Here is an 8563-nt window from a genome sequence, read left to right as displayed (position 1 = left end):
AACCGAAGTCCTACCTCCTGCATCGTTAGCCCATTCCCTGGCTATCAGATCCAAGAAGCCTTCTCTTTCAAACCATGCCAATTCAAAAGAAAAGGAATTTTTGTTCCCCATGTGGGTTGCCTCACCAGAGTCAACCAATAAAGGCGTGTGATCAGATATTCTGCGCGACAGTGCCTGGACTGTTACCAAGGGAAATTTCTGTTCCCATTCAACGCTCGCGAGGACTCGATCCAGCTTTTCAAACATCGGGTTTGGCAAGGTATTAGCCCAGGTGAATTTTCTACCCGAAAGCTCTATCACTCTCAGATCCAAGCTATCAATAATTGTATTAAACATGAACGACCACCTGCCATCGAAATTATCATTGTTTTTTTTCCTCTCTTCTTCTAATAAAGTTGAAATCACCCGCAACCAAGATTGGGAGCTGCTCGGAACTGCAAATTCAAACAAGATCTGCCACGAACTCTGGTTTGAGTTCGGGCTGTGTGGCATGATAACCCACAAGTATAGGGGATCGCAACATTTTTCGAGGGTAAAGTATTCAACCCAAATTTATTGATTCGACACAAGGGGAGCCAAAGAATATTCTCAAGTATTAGCAGCTGAGTTTTCAATTCAACCACACCTGGAAACTTAATATCTGCAGCAAGGTTTTTAGTAGCAAAGTAATATGATAGTAGTGGTAACGGTAGCAAAAGTAATATTTTTGGTTTTATAGTGATGTTAACAGTACCAACGGAAAAGTAAATAAGCGAAGAACAATATATGAAAAGCTCGTAGGCATTGGATCGGTGATGGAGAATTATGTCAGATGCGATCGATCATGCAACATTTATAACATAGGGTGACACAGAACTAACTCTAGTTCATTAATGTAATGTAGGCATGTATTCCGAATATAGTCATACGTGCTTATGGAAAAGAACTTGCATGACATCTTTTGTCCTACCCTCCTGTGGCAGCGGAGTCCTATTGGAAACTAAGGGATATTAAGGCCTCCTTTTAATAGAGTACCGGACCAAAGCATTAACACATAGTGAATACATGAACTCCTCAAACTACGGTCATCACCGGTAATGGTCCTGATTCTTGTCACTTCGGGGTTAACGGATCATAACACATAACAGGTGACTATAGACTTGCAAGATAGGATCAAGAACTCACATATATTCATGAAAACATAATAGGTTCAGATCTGAAATCATGGCACTCGGGCCCTAGTGACAAGCATTAAGCATAGCGAAGTCATAGCAACACCAATCTCAAAACATAGTGGATACTAGGGATCAAACCCTAACAAAACTAATTTGATTACATGATAAATCTCATCCAACCCATCACCGTCCAGTAAGCCTACGATGGAATTACTCGCACACGGTGGTGAGCATCATGAAATTGGTGATGGAGGAAGGTTGATGATGACGATGGCGACAGATTCCCCTCTTCGGAGCCCCGAACGGACTCCAGATCAGCCCTCCCGAGAGAGTTTAGGGCTTGGCGGGGCTCTGTATCGTAAAACGTGATGAATCCTTCTCCTTGATTTTTTTTCTCCCTGAAAGTGAATATATGGAGTCAAGGTGGACGTCGGTGGAGTGTTAGGGGGCCCACGAGGCAGGGGGTGCGGCCAGGGGGGTAGGCGTGCCCCCCACCCTCGTGGACAGGGTGTGGGCCCCCTGATGTGGATTCTTCTTCCAGTATTTTTTATGTATTCCAAAAATAATCTCCGTTGATTTTTAGGTCATTCCGAGAACTTTTATTTCTGCACAAAAATAACACCATGGCAATTCTGCTGAAAACAGCGTCAGTCCGGGTTAGTTCCATTCAAATCATGCAAGCTAGAGTCCAAAACAAGGGCAAAAGTGTTTGGAAAATTAGATACAACAGAGACGTATCAACTCCCCCAAGCTTAAACCTTTGCTTGTCCTCAAGCAATTCAGTTGATAAACTGAAAGTGATAAATAAAAACTTTTACAAACTCTGTTTGCTCTTGTTGTTGTAAATATGTAAAGCAAGCAATCAAGTTTTCAGCAAAGATTATGAACTAACCATATTCACAATAACATTTAGGTCTCATGTTTACTCATATCAATGGCATAATCAGCTAGCGAGCAATAATAACAAATCTCGGATTACAACACTTTCTAAAAACAATCATGATATGATATAACAAGATGGTATCCCGCTAGCCCTTTCTGAGAACACAAAACATAAATGCAGAGCACCTTTAAAGATCAAGGACTGACTAGACATTGTAATTCATGGTAAAAGAGATCCAGTCACAGTCATACTCAATGTAAACTAACAGTAATTGATGAAAATGACAGTGGTGCTCTCCAACTGGTGCATTTAAATAAGAGGGTGATGACTCAACATAAAAGTTAATAGATATGCCATTCATAGAGGGAAGCAGGGATTTGTAGAGGTGCCAGAGCTCGATTTTGAAATAAATATGAATAATATTTTGAGCGGTATACTTTCATTGTCAACATAACAACCGAGAGATCTCGATATCTTCCATGCTACAAACATTATAGGCGGTTCCCAAGCAGAATGGTAAAGTTTATACTCCCCCACCACCAACAAGCATTAATCCATGGCTTGCGCGAAACAACGGGTGCCTCCAACTAACAACAATCCTAGGGGAGTTTTGTTTGCAATTATTTTGATTTAATTTGAGCATCGGACTGGGCATCCCGGTGACCAGCCATTTTCTCGTGAATGAAGAGCGGAGTCCGCTCCTCTTGAGAATAACCCGCCCAGCATGGAGGATACAGATAGCCCTAGTTGATACATGAGCTATTCGAGCATACAAAACAGAATGTTTATTTTAAGGTTTAGAGTTTGGCACATACAAATTTACTTGGAATGGTAGGTAGATACCGTATGTAGGTAGGTATGGTGGACTCATATGGAATAACTTTGGGGTTTATGGAATTGGATGCACAAGCAGTATTCCCGCTTAGTACAAGTGAAGGCTAGAAAAAGACAGGGAAGCGACTAGCTAGAGAGCGACAACAGCCATGAACGTGCATTAAAATTAATCAACACCGAATGCAAGCATGAGTAGGATATAATGCACCATGAACATAAATATCATGGAGGCTATGTTGATTTTGTTTCAACTACATGCGTGAACATGTTCCAAGTCAAGCCACTTCAATCGTTCAAAAGAGGATACCACCCTATCATACCACATCACAACCATTTCAATAGCATGTTGGCACGCAAGGTAAACCATTATAAACTCCTAGCTAATTAAGCATAGCATAAGCAACTACAATCTCTTATTGCCATTGCAAATATGTTTCTTTCATAATAGGTTGAATCAGGAATGATGGACTAATCATATTTACAAAAACAAGAGAGGTCGAGTTCATACCAGCTTTCCTCATCTCATTAAGTTCATCATATAATCATCATTACTGCCTTTCACTTGCACGACCGATCGATGTGGATAATAATAATAGTGCACGTGCATTGGACTAAGCTGGAATCTGCAAGCATTTAATTCAAGAAAGAAGACAAGGTAATATGGGCTCTTTGATAGATCAACAATAATGCATATAATAGCCACTCAACATTTTCATTATGGTCTTCTCCTCTCGACCCCCAAAGGAAAGAAAAGGAACAAAACTATTTACACGGGAAAGCTCCCAACAAGCAAAAGAAGAACGAGAAATCTTTTTGGGTTTTCTTTTTCATTACTACTACTACATGCATGGAAAGTAAACTAACTAAAAGCTACAACTATTTTTTTGGTTTTTCTTAAGGTTTTTCAAACACACGAGAAGAAAGCGAGAAAATAAAAATAAACTAGCATGGATGATACAATGAAAAAGTATGAGCACCGACAACTGGCATGAGTGTGTGAACATGAATGTAATGCTGGTGAGAGATACATACTCCCTCAAGCTTAGGCTTTTGGCCTAAGTTGGTCTATGCCCATGGATCAAAGTTGTAGCTGGGGTCGTACTGAGATGCAGCGGCAATTGCCTGATGAGATGTAGCTTGGAGGCGAGCTGCTTCTCCCCTCCTCTCGTACTCGGTCGCCTCCTCCCTGGTTATAACATATCTCCCTTTTGCCTGAAAGTCAAAGAAAGTAGGGGCAGGGAGAGCGACGTGATAGGTGCGTTGTCGGTGTCAAAACCGGCGGATCTGGGGTAGGGGGTCCCGAACTGTGCGTCTAGGTCGGATGGTAACAGGAGGCAAGGGACACGAAGTTTTACCCAGGTTCGGGCCCTCTTGATGGAGGTAAGACCCTACGTCCTGCTTGATTAATATTGATGATATGGGTAGTACAAGAGTAGATCTACCACGAGATCAGAGAGGCTAAACCCTAGAAGCTAGCCTATGGTATGATTGTTGATGTGTATGTTGTCCTACGGACTAAAACCCTCCGGTTTATATAGACACCGGAGAGGGTTAGGGTTACATAGAGTCGGTTACAATGGTAGGAGATCTGAACATCCGTATCGCCAAGCTTGCCTTCCACGCCAAGGAAAGTCCCTTCCGGACACGGGACGGAGTCTTCAGTCTTGTATCTTCATAGTCCAGGAGTCCGGCTGAAGGTATAGTTCAGCTATCCGAACACCCCCTAATCCAGGACTCCCTTAGTAGCCCCTGAACCAGGCTTCAATGATGACGAGTCCGGCACGCAGATTGTCTTCGGCATTGCAAGGCGGGTTCCTCCTCAAAGTACTTCATAGAAGATTTTGAACAAAGATAGTGTCTGGCTCTGCAAAATAAGTTTCCACATATTGCCATAGAGAGAATAATATTTACACAAATCTAATCTGCTGACGTACTCCGTAGTGTGACATCACACCACGGCCAAGCTTTTATTCGAACCGTTTTACTGTCCCATCTTAGCGCGTTATGTGAGGCGGTTTCCTTGGCACGTCTTGCTAAAGCAGAGATTGTGTCCCTTTATTCCGGGATTCTCATCAATATGGGCGTGGGTAACCCAACCGCGCCATTGATTACAGCGCTTGGAGATAAGCGAGTTTTACCAGGCTGGTGGGGACACGTAGTTGCGTCCACACATATAAGGGGATAAGGATCCACCTTTTCACCCATGCCTTCTTCCTCCTTTGCCTATCCACTCTTGCGCACTCGAGCTCCAGCGCCCAAGTCCGCACTACCACCTCAACCTTCTCCAGTCATGTCCGGAGCAGGAGGCAAGTGGATGGTCTCCTCCGTCACGGAGGGACACATCAAAAAGCTGAGGAAGGCCGGATATCTGGCTAGCGACATCGCGCACCGGCTTCCCGAAAAGGGGCAGCTCATCCCCACTCCTGGGCCCCATGAGAGGGTGGTATTCCTCCCCCATTTCCTCCGCGGACTGGGCTTCCCTCTGCATCCATTTGTCCGAGGGCTCATGTTCTACTACGGCCTGGATTTCCACGATCCGGCCCCGAACTTCGTCCTCAACATCTCGGCGTTCATCGTCGTGTGCGAGGCGTTCCTCCGCATCCGCCCCCATTTCGGCCTATGGCTTAAGACTTTCAACGTCAAGCCAAAGGTGGTGCGCAGCAGCCAGGCGGAGTGCGGCGGTGCCATGGTTGGCAAGATGGCCAACGTCCTGTGGCTCGAGGGCTCCTTTGTGGAGACCCTGAAGGGGTGGCAATCATGGTGGTTTTACGTCACCGAGCCGCGCGACGCCGAATGGGTCGCACCCCCTGAGTTTCGATCCGGCCCCCCTACGCGGCTCACCTCCTGGAAGGTGACAGGCCTGTCTTGGGGTAAAAAAGGAGAGCTGACCGGAATCCAAACATGCATCCAAACCCTGGTGGACAGGAAGCTCAAGCTTGTCAACGTAGTCCAGGTTATGCTCATCCGCCTGATCCTCCCGTGTCAACAACGGGCCTTCAATCTGTGGGAGTTCGACCCGGCACAGCATCAAACTCTAAATAGGCTCTTCGACACGACGTACGAAGATGCCTGGAGGATGCTTTTCAAGGACGCCAAGGCTCCTGCATCCGCTACCGAGGATCGCGGATTCAGCGTGCAGCGTCACGCACTCGCGGTAAGCTGTTTTTTCCTTTTACAGGGTATCAGTTTTCCATAGTTTGACTCTATGCGGGATCTAAGCTCCCTTTCCTCTGACAGGATTGGCAGGTGACGTCCGGACAGATCAACTGTCCGACCCCTTTGCCCGAAGGCCCAGCGGACGCTCGCTTGGTGAGGCTGCTGGTTCTGGCGCCCTTTGTGGTGCCGGAGAAGAAGGCCACGAAAAGGGCCACGGGGACTCGAAAGAGCGCTCGGCGCCAGGAGGTGTCGGATTCATCATCCGACGGTCCCGAAGCACCTTCCTCTCGCGAAGACGAGGAGGAAGAAGAAGAAACCTCTCCCCCTCCAGCGGGAGGAGAGAAGAAAAGGAAGGCCTCCCTCTCTGAGGAGGCTGGAGGGTCCAAGAAGGGGAAAACCCTTCCTCCGGACTATCAAGTGACGCCGACGACGGCGGAGACGAGTGGCAGCCCAGGGCCAAGCCCCTGGCAAAATCGTAAGTATCCGGATACCGGAGTAATTCATAGTATTCGTTTATTGCACAACTTTCCCTTATGTCGAATGTGTTTATGCAGCCCACCCAAAGACCATCTCGACGCGTTGTCGAGCGGCTCACTGGACTTGTCGGACGTGAACTCACTTCCGACGGCTTCCTCCCCCGCCCTACGGACGACACCGAAGTGTTGTCCCAACAGGTTCCAATCCGGGAGGAGGTGGTCCTGGAGGCGCCGCAAGGCGACCTCCCGGACTCCAGGAGTAAGGGGGATGAAACCCCCCAGGGCTCCAAGTCCGGCTCTAGGCCGGACACCGCTCCAGAACCTTCAAAGGTTCTGGAGTCCGGCGGGGGACCTCCTTCCAAGAGGAGCAAGTCCACCGTGCCGGCGGCCTCCGTCCAACCGGAGGCGCCGGACAATATGTTGGAGGTGCTCCAAGGCGCCTCCATCGACGAGGAGCACCGCGCTATTATGAGTGTGGTGGTCCAGAAGGTTCAGTCCGCAAAAAACGGACTGACTGAAGCTTGTACTAGCCTTTTAACAGGCTTCGAGGTAAGTAAAGAAAGTGTAAATAATAGTACCGCATAGACAGTAGCCCCTGATGCTCTGTTTGGCGTTCGGGAAGAAAAGCCGAATAGAGGATCAAACAGAATTCGCAGGAGTCTAACAAAAATGAGTCAATATGCATGTGCAGGCTACTCTGCTTGCGTCCGCCACACTGACTGCGGAAGTGGACACGCTAAAGCAGGACCTCGAAAGGTCCGAGCAAGAGCTCGAGCATGCCAAGAAGTAGCTCAAGGACAATGAAGGTAAGAAATACCTTGGTTGAATATGTATATATAAAAAAGGTGCAATTGCAAGAAATGACAGGATTAACATGGCTATTGTAGGGGCCACATCTGAGGTGGCGACCCTTAAGCAAGCGCTGCTCGAGGCCGAGAAGAGTGCGGCCGCAGAGCGCACCGAGCGGGAGAGGTATGAGGCCGAGGTTGGCAAGGTGCGGCAAGAGCTCCAGGTTCTCATGAAGAAACATGAGAGTTTGGAGCTTGACTCGAAGACACAAGCGTCCGAGCTCGCGGCGGCTATTGAAAATGCCAAGTCTGCCAAGACCGAATCCCAGAAGACCCTCCAGGAGTTGGATGAGGTGAAGAGGATAGCGGCAGGTAAGGCATTCTTTATGCAAAGTATACATGTAAACGTGAGTTACTTGATACTTACCCGAATCCGGAGCTCTCCAGGGGCATTTGCAGATCTTCCCCGGAGTGTATCCGATGCCGCCGCATTCTATCGAGCCGAGGAGGGCAGCTCGACGGAGAAGGTGTTCTGGTCTCAGTATGCTGAGGCCGGACACCCCGTGCCCCTGAGCGACCAGCTGAAGCAACTGGTCGAGCTCCACAAGGCGGCCGAACAGGCCATGAAGGGCCTCCTAGTTTGGCTGTGGCCTGGAGAGGCTCTACCTGGGAGCTATTTTGGGCTGGTGCGGCGGCTGGTGGAGGCCTATCCAAGGCTCGAAGTCATCAAGCGCTCCATCTGTATTGAAGGTGCCTGTAGGGCCTTTGCCCGTGCTAAGGTGCACTGGGGCAGGCTGGATGCAGAGAAGCTTGTGAAGGATAGGCCACCAGCGGGGAAAGAGCATCGCAAGCCCGAAAATTACTAGAAGGATGTTCTGAAGGGTGCCCGCCTTGTGGCGGATGAATGTACTACGGATGTAATTTTTGAGTAAAACTCGCTCGTGTTTGTCCTGTGCGCTGAAAACTTGCTCATATGCACTGAGCAATGCTGCTTGAATTTAAAATATTACCTTCTGTGCGGCTGTTTATCAATACTAAGAGATGGCGAGTCGTCGGCTTCTGCCCCCTTGCCGCTAGTGCTGGGGTGTTCGGGGATAAACCTGGGCGCTCTTTTTCCCATATTTGGGTCCTTTGAGGGAGGCGCTCAGCCCAACGAATGAGGCAATCGGACTATAAAGCGTGAACACTCTCACTTAGCCATAGAATTCTATAATTTTAAATTTCGGCGAACACCCTAGTATTCGGAAGACCGAGTTCTGGGCGCTATCCACG

The sequence above is a fragment of the Triticum urartu genome, chromosome 1 (genome assembly GCF_003073215.2).
Source record: "Triticum urartu cultivar G1812 chromosome 1, Tu2.1, whole genome shotgun sequence".
Classification (NCBI taxonomy): Eukaryota; Viridiplantae; Streptophyta; class Magnoliopsida; order Poales; family Poaceae; genus Triticum; species Triticum urartu.
This window is presented reverse-complemented; position numbering follows the sequence as displayed.